The sequence below is a fragment of the Varroa destructor genome, unplaced genomic scaffold (genome assembly GCF_002443255.2).
Source record: "Varroa destructor unplaced genomic scaffold, Vdes_3.0 BEIS01000005.1, whole genome shotgun sequence".
Lineage (NCBI taxonomy): Eukaryota > Metazoa > Arthropoda > Arachnida > Mesostigmata > Varroidae > Varroa > Varroa destructor.
In genome coordinates, this window is record NW_019211458.1 from 24,981,804 (window position 1) to 25,001,830 (window position 20,027).

At 38.8% G+C, this 20,027-nt stretch overlaps 1 protein-coding gene across 9 annotated transcripts in view; it reads left to right on the forward strand.

Moving 5' to 3' along the window:
* LOC111251770 (cytoplasmic protein NCK2-like) overlaps positions 1-20,027 on the forward strand; it is a 54,406-nt gene that overhangs the window by 24,386 nt on the left and 9,993 nt on the right. For 8 of the 9 annotated variants that reach the window (XM_086989307.1, XM_086989306.1, XM_022808748.2 and 5 more), the window contains one exon: positions 17,331-17,666. The gene's annotated coding sequence lies outside the window, so the exon portion shown is untranslated. Of the gene's footprint in view, positions 1-14,738; positions 15,948-17,330; positions 17,667-20,027 lie in introns of those variants that run through there. The other variant, XM_086989312.1, reaches the window with a different exon arrangement.

A 20,027-nucleotide genomic window follows, 5' to 3' on the forward strand; every position in this document is an offset into this window, starting at 1 on the left:
GACTCAAGAATATATAACGGAGCATTTTTTCTGTTTCGCCAGAATCTATTTCCACATTTTATCGCCAGTACCTATTTGATTAAAAACTAGCCCCCTGTTGCTATACTAATTCAATGGAGCTGTATTTTTCCGGCGGTTCGAAATGACCAATTGAGCGAGCCACTTCCAACTGAAAAACAGGTTCCTATCGAGTTTTCTACGGCCATCGTAATTGGGCTTGACTGTCGTAATTCCTTCCTTCTAAAACATTTGAGAACTTTCGATCAGTAGAGCATCATTCAAGTGAAGATCCCTTTCCACAAGCTAGCAAAGCATCTTCAATAGATATAACAAACGATTGTTTAATTAGTGCAGTCATAAATTTCACTAATTAATAGGAATTTAAGACAGTGTTCTTGTCTAAGGATTTTACTTAAATGTCTTCTTTATTGCCACTAGACGTCAAGAGGAAATCTTGTTCAAACTACGTAGAGAAATACGCATCTCTGTATATATATATATATATATATATATATATATGTATACATATATATACACATGTTACCTTGTACTCAAAAGCGAATGTCCTCTTCCCGAGACATGTTATAGTTGCAAATTAAGATGATTCGTATATTTCGAGAATTTCTCAGTACATTTAGGCAAGCCACACCTGTTGGTAAGGCTCCTTTACGTAGCACCTGGTTGGCCTCTTTAATCTTGTGAACATCGCTGCATACGATTTTTTTTTGTTTTGCCTATTATACTGGCAGAATACGCGAAATCTGAAAACAATGCCCGTCTCGTAGAGAAAAGTTTAATGCCAGGTAAAAGAATCGTGGATGTAGGCTAACTTTAGACCGCTAAAATAGATAAGCTATAATCTAATCTATTGCTCTACACAAAGCATGCTAAGTTTATCATAGATGCCTTTTAATTTTGCGATTTCAACGTAAAAATTTTTAAAATAAATGATTATTTGGAGGGGAGGGGGGGGAGGGGTACAAATGACTAAAAGCCGTATAAAAGCTGCATACTTAGTCGACCGCGTCTGTGGTCACCATAGACCAAATAAACCCATATTAACAAGCAGGTAAAGCTAAAGATGATTTTGCTTTTTGCGTGTCCTCGGTAAGCCCTGCTCTTTGTAAGAGTATATAAACCTGTTAAATCGTAGTATATTCGGATTTATTATTTCTGTTCCATTGGGTAAATAATGAAGTGGTAGCTTGCTCGTATACAGCTAGAGAGTCTGTCGCCGTCGTGCGATATAGCATTTTCCAGCTGCAGAAACAGTGAATACTCATTTGGATCGTTTCGGCGCCTTGGCTTAATCCACATAGTTGCCTCCCTATGCACAGGTGCTTTTCGCATTGTATCTAGCCATATCAAAGATCCGCAATATTTTCATGGCTACGCGCTAGGATATCTGTAGGCTAGACGGTCTAGCCAGCTGTTGTAACTCCGATTCCTGCGGCCGAACCTCATATTGACTACGTTCTAGCAGGTAGGCACCATACAGATACTGTACGTACACTAATACGTCATGCCGATACTGAAGAACTGCTACAGTGCAACCGTGTCCAACAAAAATAACATTATTCGAACGGATTGTCGCCATTTTAGACTTGGGAGAGACAGCTGATCTAAGCACTAATTCGCTACTAAACACGAGGTCGAACCCATTGCATAGCCTAATAAATATCGAACAATATCAAATATTCGGGTATATATTTCAAATAATATCGATTGGAAAAGATATGGCGTGAGTTCAAATTTGAGTACTAAGAAGAAAAAGCAAAGGTATAGAATAGTGCTTGAATAGCTACTTAAAATTTACTCCGTTGTGCAAAATCGGCTCTGTCAAAAATTGGTTATTGCCAACGGGAAATTTATACCGGAAATGATGTATCGAAATCGTAGGATTTTTGATTTCGATTAGAAGCTTGCTGATTTTCTGTTTGCCTCCAGGCTAACATGGCGATGCTGAAGCGTCCTAAACGCTTACGTTTAATACGTATAAAGATAACGCCATTATTTACTTCGTGGAGACATACAAATCATGCACGTTAGGTACCGAGAGCCGCGTGAATGTCGTTTTGAAAACCGACGTTTGGTTGAAAACCGGCGTTTGGTTGAAGAGTAGTAAATATGTTACCATTGTTGAATTGCCTTTGTTCAGCCTGAGACAGAGCGCTTTGGAAATGGCTGATATGTTTGTAAAAGTTCACTATGCTTTACGATTTTATTACGATAGAGGCACGTCAGTAGCTACGATATCGCCAAGAAACTATCCATTCACTGTCAAACCGTTTTAAACGATCTGAAGAAAGTGGGCTAGAAAACAAGTTTGGGGCCAGGGTGCTACATGAACGGACGCAAGATCCACTCGATTGTATTCCCATCCGCGAAACTCTGCAGAAAACTATTGATTTTCAATGATGAAAAGTAGATGACGTATGATAGTAAACTGATTCAGCGATCTGTGATAAAGCTCAGACTGACTGATGACGCTGTGTCTGGTGGGTTTCGTACATTGTGGGTCGCTACTGCCTGGCAAAGTCGCCGGTTTGGACAGCAAGCCATTAAAAAAATCGACCAGAATTAGTGAACGGAAGGGCGTTGCCCCTTAGTGTAATAGTGTCAGACGACATTGTTTTCAATGGTAAATTTTACTAAATTCGCCCTATAGCTTCGATCTTGTGCCATCACTGTCATCTGTTGCGGGCTCTTCAGTAATACTTTCTATAGAGAAACTAATTTATTTCAATGTAAAAATTACTGTGAAAATTGTTCGCCCCAAAAGCTACAGAGATTCAACTGTACAACTACAGAGATTATGGTGGTACTAGAAATGGCTCATTGATCGAAGCGGCATAGCATTCATTTAATAGTATTGCCTTGAAATGAAATCGCCAATACTTTGCCTCAGCAGAATACCTATTTTCGTCAACAAAACTGGTTCAGCGAGGCAAACGTAGGTATCCCATATAGCAGATTTTTTGAAAAAGCCAAGCTGACATTCGTGAAGAATGATTACGGCTAGAATGACGCTAGCATATACAATCTAGTAGTTTTTTTTCACAATTAACAAGTTAACTAACGGCTTGCTCCACAAGATTCGTAGCCGTACGAATTTTGCTAATATGTCGTTTGAAAGATCGATTTAATCCTCTAAACAAAGATATTTTTCATTTGCTATGCCAATTTTTGTGGGTTTTCTTAAGGTTTTCTTTCAAATTGTTTTTGTTCGCAAAGGCTAGAAGGAGACACATGACGTTTATACATGAACATGTTCTTACTAAGGCTATGATCAGTCATAATCAATCATATGATCAGGTGACCAACGTCGCCATTACTTCTAATACTACCGCATGCACACGTGTGAGGCGACAGTAACTTCATCCACATTCAAGGGCGTTTAAACGTATAGCGTATGAACGGCGTTTGTAGAAACTAGTTTCAAGCATTTTAAGAATTTTACAGATTTAGCCAAATTTAAATGAAACGCTGCTGTTCGGGCCGCCGGCGTAAGGCGGACAACAATAGCTCGTCTGTTGTCTCTACCGTCCCACGAGATCTGTACCGTTGAGAGTTAACGTTCACTAGGGTAGATATCAAATGCAAGAAAGTACCATTGCCGATCGTCCGACGATAGGCACGTTACTACTCGCACGGCAAAAAGTAGTTATAGACGGGTGTCGAGAGTGAAATAGTAATGTTTTATAGTAATTTTCTACGTCAGAAAGGGCGATTATGCCCTATTATTATTATTAATCTCCTTTTGTTGGATTACCAGTTTTTAGCTCCATGCAGCGTAACGTGCAGGATTAGCTATTTAAAACAAAGAATGAAAGCACGAAAATGCGTTTATGAATGAATCGCCTCCATGCGCCACTCGTTTGCCTAGGAGTCTTTCTGTTGTCCAGACAACGGTGTAAGGCCATGGAAAGCTAATGATCATTTTTGTAGGGAAAATCAATTTTTTTCATCATTTCAAGTGAGCTTCAGAAATGAAACTGCTTTTCTGACAGAATAAATACAAAACACGCCTCTGCTCAGCGTATACTTAATCGCAAAAGATACACATACACGGGAAGTTTTCTGACCACAAGTTCTGACACATCATCAAAAACATTCCGTGTGACTAATACAAAATACCATATACAAATTCTCGGTTCTCTAGCCAGCCGATTCAATGCAAATATACTCTGAATTCTATTACTTGTAGAATTATAGATTATGCAGTTATTCAATTTATCCGTCTGTCTCGAGTTGAACAACTGGTCAGTCCGGTGTACTTTCTTTTGCACTATGTATTACAATGTCAGCCTGTTCGTGCATCTCAAAGACGGCGTAATAATTGGGCTCTGTGTGAACAAATGGCCCACCTTTTTAGTTTCGTTTCAGGTTTGCAGCCGATTATTAACAAGTATTCTTTATTTGGGCGTGATTTAAACAATCACATATCTATGGCATTCGGATATTGATTAAAGCACAATTTACGGTAGCCTTAGATACTATAAGTATCCTATATGCACCTGTCTTAACGTCGTCGCATTTTTGTATCAATATCGGTCTCGTATTTTTTCCTCGGCTATTCTTTCCGTAAACAAAAAGAATCTTCGAAATCATCTACTCAGCATTGCATCAATGATTTGTCCCACAAGGGTTGAAGTGCGTCTTGGGCGATTTACCCAAAAATTTCTCCAGCGCACCTATAACAGTGGGTGGTAACAGTGGATGTGTTTCCTACCCATTGTTGCTGGGGTAGCCAATTCGAAAGTCATTCACACGACGCCGCACCCATCTCATGACCGATCAAGGCGTCAAATGGCCTGGATGAGTAGTTCACAACATAAATTGGCCACAGCCCGGCAGCAATTGGCATCGCATCAGCAATATTCAACAGAAATCAATCATTGGCGGACTGGGCATAATGGTTTCGTCCTCTGTACCACAGTGGTACGTGCATCATTTGACAATGCTGCCCCACTGTATTGTATCTCTTTGAGCTGATACGTAAAGTGGCCTAAGCAAGCCTAGAAAGTTGAGATAGTCCAGTGGAATTTGTCACAGAAAAATAATCACCAGATCAAACATATAGTTTGAGCATAAATCTGTGACAGATTTGATCAATATGCTTGGTTCTGTAGGATTAACGTATATCTTTTCAGCGAAATTCAATATTGGGTAAATTCGAACTATGAAAGATTCATCCGAACTATTCATGGATATTTTTCTGGCCCATTCGCTATGTACAGCGCTCTTTTAAATTGCATTGCGTTGCTATTTTTAAAGTAAGTGTTTCTATAATTTATGTAAGTGATTTCCGAATACGAAGGAAGTGTCTAGAGCTATTAGAATCTAACGCAACGAGTACATGGTTGCATTTTACCTGCTAATAGTGTCTTTATAACAATATATAATCCGCTCATCAAGCTAGCTTGGCAAACGTGTTAACAAAGACATGACTTAGCTAATTTTCTGTTTGCGTGACAATCCCTGCAGACAGAAAAATTTAATGAGAAATTTAGCGTTTATTGATCAAAGATCAAAGCCTAAAGCCGAAATCCACCGCCACTTATTACATTGTAATGTTATTTACTTCGCGTGAACATATACGTCAAATGAATTACGTCTTATATAATCGACAATTACAAAATCTAAATCCAGGTAGGAATATATACATGTAGAGATGCGATTATTACCATTACTACAACTACGGACACCTTTGTACATCGACGGAAGTGTCCTATCACCGAACATGTCAAAGTCTATATAGCTTCATATATGACAACCTCCCAATATCTGTTACTGCTAAAGGATATTCACTGAATAGCTTGTAGCTGAAATAACAGGAATACTAAATGATTGTTTCCCTTCTGGACGTTTGCATTCGAACTGCTAAAGCTCAGCACTGAGTAATGAAATATAGTGCTTTTTTTCAGCACTCATTCGTGGTCTCGTCATGCGGTGGGTAATAATGACGCTAGTCGATATAGCGATGATGATGCTCGAAATACTGGAACTATTCTGGGGAAAACAAGAGGCTTTCCGTATCCTAATGTTCTGCAGTCCCCTGCGCCGCGATCCGTTGAATGCTGCGACGAAGGCGGCGCTATGTAAAGTCTGCGTGTGAGATTTTCTGCCGCATATACGCGGATACACGATAGTTTCACGAGTAAATAAGGAAAAATTTTGTGTACCGGGAGACGCACAAAATGGACTGACTTGAAGTTTCGAGAAAAATATCGACTTGACCCATTTTTTACGCTGGTTCTATCGTGACCGAACTAAAATTCAAATGGCATCATCGTCGATGAACTGCAGTACTCACGAGGCAAGAACTTTGAAAATTAACGATTGAATCCTTCGTGACGTTGACCTAATGACGCTTCTGCTTAAGACCATGCGCTTAGTGGCTTCAAGATCGAACTCATATAGAGAAGCGACCTAAATGATGGCCAATATCGGGCCATGATAAACAAACGCATGTTCCGTAATTTTTAAATACATACTATATCAGCTTAGTACCATTCTGATAAGGATGAATATCAACTATAAAAACCGTTATGGAAATTAGGGAAACTGTAGAAACCGTTAGCGAAAATTCATCGTTGGAAATGTATGTGAAGTCCCTGTTGTGCGAAAATAGTAGATCGATATGAGTCGGGTCAAGTTCATACTGTATAGTAGCTATAACTTACTTAACACCTATCAGATTCACCGTCAAGGTGGCTTTAGGACTGCACAGAGTCGTCGTCGTCGTCGTCGTCTAGGGCACGATGAACTGGTACCTCAGCGAAATGTGTGGGCCTGAAATATTAACTATTGGGTCGTGTAAAGATCATTGAGTTTACTAAACACTTGTCGTGTCTAGAAGAGAAGTTAGGAACTGGGATTTAAAAGGAAACACCGGAACTTATTACTACCATAGTGTATTGACTACAATACGCCGACATGTTTATTATGTCTCACGAGAATAAAGTAGGCCAGTAAACAAAGTACGCAGTGAAAGGAGTGCGATTGACGAATATTTTCACCTAATTTATATATAGTACATAACGAGATCAATTTTTAATCCCATGCTTAGAGGCATCGGTCGGAGATCAACAGAAACAGGCAATAAGCGAAAATTACATTAGCGGAATGATGCGCAAGGCCTATAGTCCTTAACGTCGTAACGAAAAAGCTGCGAGAATTATTTGCACTGCGTAATTTGGTAACATGAAATAAGCATTCCCTAATCACATTGATTAAGGAAAATGTACCCGTATTAAATCAGCTTCTTCAATTCGATTCTTAGAGATGGGTTTACCACAAAATCCATGACGGTACACAAATGTCCCAACCGGGCGTTATATTTAGACTGACAATTTGGCAATTTGTCATTAGGCAGTGTTTAAGAAACGATATATATACATATATATATATATATAGAGAGAGAGAGAGAGAGAAAGAGAAAGTTGCGCTAGTTGCCTACCGAGTGTCTATCATCGCAGTCTTTGGATTTGCATTCTAGTGAGAATCTTCAACAGTAATGTTCTTTATAATAGGTCACTATTAATAGTACGCCTGGCTCCGCATGTTCTATATTAAAAATGTATATTTACTTTTCTAAGGGACTTGTTTTTAATTCTATAATATATTCTATAATATGCCGCCATCTCAAGCAAACACGCCGTGTGCTTGTGTTGTATCTATTATTACTAGATTGTTCTGTTATCGAATTTTACCGCATTCATCAATGCTGAGATTCGTTTTTATGTCTTGTCAAATAAACCGTGACATATTTAGAGTCGTGACCTCCTTAGACATTTCCTGGCTTAGAAATGGATTGGTTTAAGAAAGCCACACATGATAACTGTGTAAAGTTAAAAAAAACTTGGCGTCAAGTTTTCAGATCTAAACGTTGGCCTACCGGCCAAATAAAAGGAGGTAAACCCTTACGTATTACATGACAGTTGCTGTTTCTATGGAGCAAGGTGAAGCCATATAGAATGGAAGCATTGATTAAGAATTTTAACACTATTAAATTAAACATACCCACGGCATAGAAATGTAGTGCAATTCTTATTACTGATTTTCTTTTTGATGAAATTTCGAAAAAAAAACAGGAAGATATTGGGCCGAATTTTTTCACATTTCATGGATACCACGGATAAACTAGAAGCAGATTAAATCTTATAAACGTTCCTGCATTAAGTTATGATATCACATGATCATCCGAGGGCGGATATGTAAGCGGGGGCGAAATGAGGCTGTATCGTTCACAGATGTTAATTTTATAGATCACTGAAAGCACTTGTGGCCTCGGAGTACAACTCATACACATTACGTATATGTGCATATATGTTAAGTAAAAAAATGTAAAAATTTACTATATGGTATGTCATTGTTGTTAACAACTTGTACATTTATTGGCATAACTCATTCTATGGACCAACCACTATTATCAATATATGCTCGACATTGCGAATAATCGTGACCATAGATCACGGTTAGCCATTGTTAATTATTTACTATAAGCACAATAGTTATACAAGTTCCACTGGAACTTAGTCAGCTTTGGAGAACATTGTAATTTCACAACCCGTAGATGTGCCTGTGCGTGTGCCCGTACCTGAAACCGGCTCAACACTGCGCAGCAGAATTCAATGAGGACCCAAGGTAGACGAGTGATAATCTTCGATCTGCCTAACATAGCAGTAAATTAGAGCCATTATCGTTCCCACCTTGACGAGAAAAACATTCTCCTCTAAACTTCATGCAATGACTAGCTTTGTTGTGCGCAATAATTAGTGATCTATATAGCCTCGCGTTGAACTAATATAAGCCCATTTTTAGGGCTATAATAGTAAATTGATGTACGCTACAACACAGCATTTTGGGTAGATTTTTTTGAGAAGTATTCCCGCCATTTTTCAGACTAAATACAGGTATCAGCAGTTTGCTTAAGCTGTAATTCAAGCAACATGAGAATTTGAATTTCGGAAACACACTTCAAGATCCCCACTAAATGTGACGGTGCCTCGTCTGGAAAATCTACTTTATTTAGATATAAAGCGCAGCACGCTGCACGTAATTTCAGACTATAACGATATTGATAAAGATGGGCCCCAGATTTCGTTACTTGACATTAAATACACTGCCAAGTTTGTTGTCGTGTCAACAGGGCCATTTGAATAGCGGGCTGAGCAGGTTAAACATTTCCCAATTCTATAACCTGGCATAGTGTAGTACCGAATTATTTTCCTAGAACTTCCTGCTATTTCAATATAGAGAACTTTTTCAATTGGGGTGTTCCTGCCAAGGCGCAGTGGTTGGTATCCACTGAAGTTTGTACGGATTTTTTACGAATACGGTGTAATAGGAGCGGGTCCTGTTTCAGGTAAACGACGTATCATTGTTCAGTGTTGTAGGTATAAAATATAATTTCATTTACTTAAAAATTAGTAACACTGCTCGCAGCGTAATCTTAAGCAATGCAATATCACAAGTATATATCAATTATACACACATAGTGCAAAACAATATAACTATTCCAACTAGCTAACCAAATATAATACTAATCTATACTTGAAAAATCTCTGATCTTGTTGATAATCCTCTTCATAACCTAGCTTATCATTAATTTCCAATCTTCATTAGCGTATCTGAATACAAGATGATTATATCACCGGAATGTCAATAATTGATTAGATAAATTATTATAAAGGCAGTTGCGTTTTTACTTTACCACGACATTATATATGTATTAACTAACAACATATCTATAACCTTTACACATCTTTAGTAGAAAAGGTCAACTCTGTACGCTTTCGGCGTAACTGGGTAATAAATTATTAAGAGTTCCTTACGATGACCCCATCCGTACCCATCTGATCCGATAGTCAGCTGGCACCCAACATTGCTTTTTGTAGGTATCTCAGTATGAACCCATGTGACAGAAGTATCTGTGTTTATTTATAGCTCCAAAGCAAGCTAAAATTAGCCACTTTGTCGCTATAGAGCGCGAAACATTGATAACTACTGCATGCGTCAGATGTTCTTCTCAGAATGACCCATCTTTGATTCAGATCATCCACTCTTCCGCATCGCGACCGTAAACGTTTGGTATGTAGCTGTTTTATATTGGAAAGTGCCCCCGAATACCAATACTGCAATTATAGGTCCTTAATAAGGACGGTGCTTGTTTTCCCGCGTTATGTATTTCATGATTTGAAAACATCCGATTTTTATAATGATTGCCAAAATAATGCATTATGCGCAGCAATATACATCATTGTGGGAGCTGTTTACTATTGAGAATATCAACTAAGTTTCTATGTGAGAGAAACGATAAACTGAGGTTTTACCCATGGCTATTTAGTATAATGGGGTAATGCGGTACATGGTGAGGATTGTTTTGCGTACGGTACATTTTTAAACTTATGTGAGGACTAACGAATAGTCAAACTATATTTTCAAACTGAAAAGTATTACGCTTACGGTGGGATACGAACGTCATGGTAGCCCCACACGCCTAAAAAGCGGTTATGGTTAAATGTCGGTAACGGCTCATGCAGGTCATGGTACCAAAAAGTTAGTTCTATTAACTAACCCGGTACAAGCAAAAAACGCTACTTCTTGCTAGCAAGATTTTAAAATAAAAATAACACTTGAAACATCTTTTTCACTTTCTTGTTTTCTCAACCTGTCAGAAAAAACTTTCTCTTCAATTGAAGTGTTGTACATAGATAGAGAGCGATAAGTTCAAGTTCCAGGTGTACCAGACAGCTACTGCATAGTTATCCGATGTTGCGTTCACTGCACTTCGTTTACGTGTCAGGTAGAATAGTTGTCGCAGTACATATTTAACCGAAAGAATGAATTGATTTTTCATTCTGGGCTTGTAGCTATCATGATAGAACATCGTTGAGATAGCCTAGGTACATTTGTAGCTAGTATGATGTAGTTGTGCGCTATCTCTTCTACGCGTGTTGATGAAGGCCGAGCGATCTGCTTGTTTATTTACATATCCTAGTCCTCATACCTTATTGTCATGCTCTATAACTTTATCATGCTTGATATTAGCAAAAAGAAAAAGTTCAAATACTATGTCAGTTTCGAGATCGCCTAAACGTGGAATATTCGAGACATTGCATCGTTTAAAAGCCATAGTAATGACTATAAAGAGATTAGTCATCTTAGTGCTCGTTAGTATTTTCTGCAAACCACCTTTTACTTCGAAAGGGAGACTTTCGGTGTTCACTCCCATCGGAAAATAAGTGAGCACACAGTGTGAAATGCACCGCCTCTGATGTCCTTTTTAGAGTTCAAGTGTTACATATATAATAGCTAAGCAATTAAGGCTTGGATCGAAAATTGGCGGCTGGTAGGACGGTTCTACACATACATACTGGGTGTACATATATATGACGTATCTGAACGTACGTAAGCACTGTAACATTAAATTTACTTGCAAACACTTATCGATTCTCAGTTTGCTTACAATCTGATCAGCTCACAACAACAGCCCAAGCAATAGGTTTTCCCTTCATTTAGTAATATCGATCGTTATCGTTGAACCCTGAACTCCATGATGTTGTCCCTGTAATATCAAAGTTGTCCACCGTTTTTGTGGCGTATAAGGCGCAAATAGGTCGAATGGGGTAAAGGCAAAACCAAAAAAAAAAAAGGGAACGCAAATCACGTCTATTATACAGTATAGTTTGCCCTATCTAGGTCTTCAGCGTAGATGCTGGACCCTGTTCAAAAAAATTGCTGTGTAGAGGATCGCACGCAGAGTAATCGTCTTAGGTCAGAGCGCTTCTTTTATTTACGTTTGCAGCAAACGAGTAATGTTCTCTGTGTGTATGTACGAACAAAAAATCAGAAGTCAAAGAAACAGGGTCAAGAAATATATGTTACGCATTTTTTATTTTACTTTAATTTCGTAGGGCCTTTATCGTAGGTCACATGCCAGATGTTTTTGCAATACCATCGGGTTCCGTGTACGGGTGTAACTATGCTAGGGACCACAATAAAATAGAAACACGAAAAATTTGAATATATCCATATATATATTACTATGATGTTCCATTCATACTAGTCGAATCAACTATTACGAGCTTTTTGTTGGAAATAAAAAAGAAAATGACAGACTCTACTTCAGGGTATCTGAATACTAATTAAGTCAGTCTTCTTCCAAACGTAATCTGCTCTATATTTATAGAATAGTCGAACCCGTTCAGAGTCGTCTTTGCTCTCGTCGATTTTCTCGGTTGATCAGACTATCTCAAGAAATCAAATGATCGTATTATAAATTTGAAGGCCGCTGAAATCTGTTGTGGCACTCAGATATGACTTCGCACATCATTGTGATGGATCTAGTGGCTGCGAGACGCTGCGACTGGACACTTGGGGAATTCCAATATTTTCTTTATTTCTATTAAGCGCTTCCGTTAACTAAACGAATTCAAAGCAAATACTGTTTTCTAGACAAACGGATGAAAAAATAATAGGTATTCCCTATTCCCTACTCTTCTCACTTTAGATAAGTGAATATCCACAAATCTCAAGATATACTGGGACCATTTCTGGCTGAGTTTTATGTCATTACTTCTACCACCGACGCAACTCCATGGCTCATTTCTCTTCCAGAGCTGGTTGATCAACCGGCTGTATTAACTTACTCATGTTATAAACGTTCAGTTAGAAGAAGTCTCGTTGCATACATAAATCGTAATCAATGTTTATTTCTTCGTAATTTTAATATGGTCTTGAACCTCCACGTTTTATTTGAACTACTACATCATAGGTAAAGAATTGGTGAGCTTGGCCCCTCTTGAGAGTGAGAAATAAGCACTGCCTATGTTCGTCTGTTTCCATATCAGTTTAACCGTAGTGAAAAAAAGGCTACACTACCATACAGCCATATATTTAGCATAATCTCCTATAAACCTATCCGCAATATAACCACTGGGTCCAACGCGCAAAAACATCGAACTATCATTGGCATTAATTTATTACATGTAAATCTCATCTAAGTACCGCACAGTATTTGTTTTGTCTACATGTGAATGACAAGCCTTAAGGCGATTCCATAATATATAGATTTCTCGTCGCTAATTCAACAGCGCGCAGAGCTCGTATAACGCAAGATCCTCCGTTTCGGGCGTCCGACATGTATCACAAGTTGAGTCTCTAAATCATGTTAAGGACGTTTTGCACCTTCTAGGATATCCAATGATCTAGCACGGGTGCAAAATAGCAAAATAGAACGGCCGACGCTTTTCTTCATTATAGTTTCCTGACTTTCTTCATCAGAGCTGGTCTAAGTGCAGCTCTCCAATAGCGGAAAGCAAATGTTTCGTCCTGCCTCGAAGCATTGAACAAGACTTGATAAGTTGCTCTGCGATAGAAGATCAATATATTTGAGTAGAAAATGTATTGATTATTCGAGTGTCGATGCTGCTGGTTACTGCATCCACATAGAAAATAACGGTGTAGTAAAATTTGCCGAGAAAAAACTTAGTTAGAATACCGCGGATAGCGGTAATAATATGGGTCTTTTACTACGACTATACTGCGTTTAGTTACACCGTAAGAATATGTATCCTATTATAGTTGCTCGGAACGAAAACACGGCTTAATGAACAGTTATTCTCCAAGTTCGTGTCAATACTCTAGCAGCGGTCACGATCGCCCTAAGCGATGTATCTTTATCAAACATGTGGGGCTGGGTAGCTCGAAATAGATATTATTAAATTATTCTGACAAGGCCTATACAATTAGGCTATGAAAGCCTCGCCAGTATGCATATACATCACGTAACCAAAATGGTATAAGAATAAAGCCATTTTACAATACAAGCCTTTCGGTTGTCGTGACTGATCGTACGAGCATGTCGAGATGTGCTTCATCTCTTTAATGGCATTTACTTGTATACACGATACGGTGTATTCCTTTAGCCATTATTAAGCTATAAATCTGTGAACAGTTCAGGGACGTACCTAAACACGTGAACACTCCAAGGAACATGCTTGTTCCTGTGGTCGGCACATAAACACGCTTGACTTACCATCTTACAGAACACTTTTTCCTGACATTACAAGCACGCCGAAAGATTTCAGTTGTACAAGGAGATTGCAATCCCTTTTGCCTTTCATTTTTTTGCCCATTTGCCTTTGAAATGATCGTATACCTTCCGATCAATAGAATTCCCATCCACCGGTTCTGTTAATATCTTCTCGGTAGCCATGCGACCGATCGATTGGCTCTCCCATCGCAAAAAGAATAGAATAAAAATATATCGTCGTCATGAACGGATAACGATAATGTATTCAGCTTGTTCGAAGTGTGCTTTTCACGTTGTGTAAGGTTTTTTTCTACGCTTTCGTCTGAAAGCTTTCTCATTATATATTGATTATCGTAGTAATTTCAATAGTAATAATAATATCTCTACCTGTACAAGCTAAGTAACCTGTAAAAAGCCTAAATTGTTGGTAAAATCTGGAGCGACCTGTAAGTAGGAAGTGAGATCAAGTTTATAGCAGCTTGAACTTCTTTGATGGTCATTCAGTAGTCGCTGTCAGTGACCAGAGTAAAATTGTGTGACTTAAAGGCAAGGTCAATATGGCTTATTAACGCAGTCCGGCATTCCAGCTGCCTTAAAATGTTGAAAAACAATACAACTCTTCGAATAAAGTCTTACTACATTGATGCATAGGGATAACGAGTTCACCGGACAGGTGAGAGGATTTGTCTCTGACGAAGAATCGTGCGCAGGGCAGACTATTTACTTAATAGTATAGCATTTCAAGCCCACTTTTGAAAATTAAATTAGAATCAGATACTATCATCCCTGGTATCTTGAAGAGCTTCATATGACGATGACACTACAGATGCGGACCTTTGTCTCTTAGTCCTATTTAAAAACTATTCATATTGTTCACAGTACTCTCCCCCAATTTGCAAAGTGTGGCAGTTAGGCTGCGGGGCTTAAGCAGCGTCGATGTCAACGTATAAACAGTCCATTTGGCCTGAATATAATAGCACATTCCGTCCGTGAGTACGCACAAGGTTTGGTACAGGGCGAGAGGCCAAGGTCATCACATATCAGAAACTGTTGACAGGGACACCGACGCAAAAGGACTACCAGTGGCTTTGAGTTGAGCAAACGAGCTCTTGCGACGGAACATTTTTATCAGATGGCGCGACAGAAAATGATCCTGAATTTTCCGGCTTAAGTTTTAAGGTACATTAGGCGCACTGGGACATACATGGGAATGATGATAGAGCTTCGGAGTACAATTAGTATGAAGTAGCCGCAATAGCGTCAATATTTCCAGCATGCTATGTCAAGCGAGGCCAACGAAAAATATTCTATCTACGTGCTGTTGGATTCGATCCTTGACACGATCTGCTAGATAAAATCGTCCGGCTGTTCAAACCGCCCTCAAAGGAGGGCTCCTTTACGCGTCATCGACACAAAAGGCCTCAGGCTTATGGACATGCCTGTGTGAACCGTGCAGGCTTCAGGTTCTTGTGCATTTGTAAGATTCGAAACGTTAGTCATTCTGGGTCCTCCCCAATGACTCAAAGGCCCACTTCACCCGCCTATAAGTGGCAGTCACCGCTTGGGGGCGCGGCTACAGCATGATTAGAGTTCGATGGAGACGGATGCCTGTATAGAAAGTCTCCGTCGAGCCTTCGTCGTCATATTGGATATCGCTAACAGTATTGGATGCTTTTCTTCAACATATGTTTGCTTACATAGGATAGCTAAATCGCGAAACGAAACGTGATCAATTTGTGGTGCCCCGGAATAGTGCCGCCTAAGTTTTTTCTGATAACTTATTTCGTTCAGGAAATATCAGTTATAATTAAAGTTATTTTATATGACAGAGAAGCGTGAAGGAGTGGCGCCAGACCGCATAAAGTTTAACGTAGTGGTTCAGTGATACCAAGGAGGACGTTAAGTGGTAAGCGCTGCGTCGCGTACAACTTCCTCAATAGAGCGGCCACCTTGGTCCTCGCTCGAGGCTAAATAGATTACCGTTAGAAAATTGATTTTCTGACGAATGCGTGTTTTGTCATAGCGCAGTCTGTCTGCTAAAGTCACCAAGTGGAAATAGACCAATCAAAAAGACTAGTGGACTTTGCAACGAGGTCCACAGGTATTATTGCTATGTGTAAGCATCCATACCAAATTCCCAAAAAGAGCAGACAGATCTCCTAGAAAGTTTTGTTTTTCTGAGTAGGGTAATGAATCTGTATATTGAAACTAGTCGAAAGCGCTCAAACAATGCTAAAAACTCTACGTAGTCTGCAGATTTGCCATATATAAGTCTATGTAAATAATATGCACATATCTGTTCGATAAATAGATCTTTTACTAGGGTAGTATTTTGGTAAAGGGCGATTATATTTTTCGCACGGGTCTCAGTACTTGAAACTAACGCTTATTGTTACTTAGCCTACTAGAAAACACTTTCGGGAGCTGTGACTTAATAAACAATAATATACTAACATAACGCATCCTTGTTCATGTAACGGTGTTCAATAAACTTATTTTTACGTATAGAAGTAATCTCTACCCAGTAATTATGCCCAGTTATAATCAGGCTTGCTCTAGCTACTGGTATTCCTCCTGTCCTTAAACAGTAGGTTAGAAGTTCTTCTTGATAGTTTTGACAACTGCATTGTACTGTGGTGAGTCATTCATCTTTTTAGGCTACACATTATTTGTATTATTGCTATCTAGAAATGAGTCACAAAATAATCATGGAATCGGAATACAAAAGTGCTATTTTTTTTTTTTTTTTATTATAACTAAATTCGTTTCTGGACCTAGGATTTTCGAGCTTACTCTATGCATCGGGTACGCATTTTCTCAGATTATAGAATTTTACACGGAAATGTAGCGATTTTGTAGACATGAAAAAATTCGGCCATGTTAAAGCCCATCTGAGAAAATCGAAGTAGCGCTTATCATATATACATGTTTTTTTAATTGTGATATTAAAGCTAGCAATATTTCGTCTGCATCCGATCTTTCGCTAAGCATCCTGAGTGTGGTACAAATATATCCATTTCCCTAAACGGGTAAAGTAAACTTATCCTGAAGGAATGATTTTTACGTTGGGCACTGACTTTATCTCAGGCACATAATGAATACACTACATAAGAGCTCATGGACTGCAAAAAGATCACAAATTCAAAATGAAATTCTGCTTGAAGAAGTGTGGGACACGTGCTGGTATACAGATGAAGTAATTTTCCATAAATTCAAATGGGCGGTATCGTTCACCATTGTGTTTCTCAAGGAGGCTCAGCAGTTGATATCACTGATTCGTGTCATGTAGGTGGCTTGGCCGGACGGCGGGATTCGATCAGTCGAAAGACGATTCTACTGCGATAAGGACCCGGGGACGCGAAAAAGCAACATCAGCTATTGTTGAGAGTATCAGGAGATTTTCGCGCGATATTGTTTCACCGACGCATAACAACATACGGGAGTCGACTTCGCCAAATACTACAATAGTGAAGGATAATAGAAAAGAAAAAGCTGGCGGTGTACCTGCCTCAGCAGAGCATTCGAAAAGGCTTGACAGAACGATACTTCCACAAAACGACCTCGGCGCTGAAGATTCCGACGACGACAGCATCGATTCAAAGCCGCACCTCGTCGCTGTTGTTAGGTAAGTAAAACACGAACAGATCGTGCTTTTTGAAAGAACGTTTGTAAGTGGTTATTATACACTTTGATTAAAAACGGATTTTGAAATTTCTAGTAGTGTTTTAATGATAGTGAGGAGATTAATTTATGAATGATGTCGCTCTCTACAGAAGTGTACTTGAGCAGCTTTTATACAGGTTTTTCTATTTATTTTGATAATCCTTCTGGACATTTACTTCGTTTGCTTAGAAATCATATTGTTTGAATTACCGGTCAGTAATTGCTGTTTTCTTTTATGGTTTAGTTATCAGATTATTTTAATCCAAAATACAGAAGTTAGAAGGAAGTTTCAGAGGTATCGGATAGAACATTTTTGGAGATCGCTGTGGTGACTACTTGGTTAAATCCTTTAGATTATAAGATCTAAGGTATCGGACTCCCCTTCAAAAATACCCTTACTATGAGATGCTCACTTTGATGCGCTTTATAATAAAAGTATTACTTATATATCATACTTATAATAAAAATCTTTTTTGGTATATAATGCAATCGTCGCCTGCTAAGCCTTTCAGGCTGAATTACACACAGGACATCCGAAATATTGGGCTAAGCCATAAGCAAAGCTAAAATGCGTCCATAACAATAAACTGTTTCCCACGTTATATGAAATGCTGCTTCTCGATTCGCCATTGGAATGACCTCCGGTAGGCCAGCGCTGTATTACGAAGATTTGTAAATGGCACTTTAAAACCTGAACTACTTATTTTGGCTGTTTATCAGCTGAATAGAGTAATGCGTATTTTTTTTTTTAAAGTACTTTGCTCAGTTGTTAATAAAGTGTCAACCGTTTTTCCCTGGATCACTTTTCCCAATTACGCTCTTTTTGTAAAAGGTGGAATTCTGTAATTGGCATAATAAAACAATAACCATATTAATAAGTAGCGATATGGACACCAGTTTAGACCTTTGGTTAAGTTCTTCCTATTTCTTTAGAGAATGGAAATTTGCAAGTTGATCATATCAGCATGCAGCACATCAAGGTGCGAGGATTCTATGAAAATGAGTTAAGGATATAAAAGTATCCACTGCTCTAACGGTTTTTCCGCGACAGCAGAACATTGGTCGCGATTTCTGTTTAGCGAGCGGTTGAATCACGCGAAAATATAGCAAATATAGTAGGTTCAATTCACCGGAACAAATCTCGTTCTAAAAGAACTAAATCATCGTATGTTCCTTTTATTGAAAGTCAGAACACTCTCCTACTGCTTCGCTAACGACATCTCTTTATAACACGCATGATTGAGAACCAACAACTTGACCGCCGAATCGCATAATGTATGGTAAACTGTATTCATCTGTCTGCTATACTTCAAATAGTATAAACAATTCTGGAAAGATCAGAGACTATATACTAAACTGCAACATGTAAACAGCCTATAACAGCTCCGTTGAGCAGTTATCCCCCTAATGAAAAATGCGTTCAAATATGGCCTGAGCTTTCCATAGCACATAGCGCACTATTCAGTATCGCTATCGTTCCAGAGATTACAAATACTTTAGAAATATCTATTACATCAGATTCAACTTTACTGCAACACGGGAAGATGAGTTGCCACTTCACGAAGGCCAGCTAATAGCTGTGTTGAAGACGTGCACAGACGGCTGGTGGCCTGGACAAGAAGCAGGCAGGACGAAAAAATGAGGCTCCATCACAGGAGGCTGGCTTCCTGCAAGCCACGTGAACGCCATCCTGGAAAAGGCGCAGGCTCGCCAAAGACTGAACATCGTCGACAATAAAAAAACTACGGCATAATCTCACATTAGAACGTGAACGAGGCCTGATTAAATTGAACAGCAGAGTTCAGGACATACTCTAAGGAACGTACAGTCATGAGTAATACTTGATTGCCTGTATGTAAAAGTAAAAAGTTTACCACAATAATTTTTCCGCAAACACGCCATTTGAGTATATTTTTTGTTGAAATTTTCTTGGCAAAAGTTGTCGGCTGTACGTTTTCCGACCACGGATTAAGTATTCTTCATATTAGAGCCGAGGGATCTGCTGGACAATTACGAGTACCGTTTGAGTTTGCTTTGTATAATAGTAGCACCCACCTGTTAATTATAGGATAGTTTAAAGAAAAATCTACCTTACCTATACGACATTTATAAACTGCTCCTCTTTATTTATTTTTATTTCGTATTTAATCTGGACCTTTTCCAATTTGCTACGACCCTTCTTTAGTTACAAGTTTCAAATTGAAGCTCTAAACGTTTATAATTACGGAAAAACGAAATTGGTCAGTTCGTACTATAGCACAACTTAAAAAATCAGTTTGCTCCTATCAGTGCTTTTGCGATGTCATTCATATGCTCGCAAACC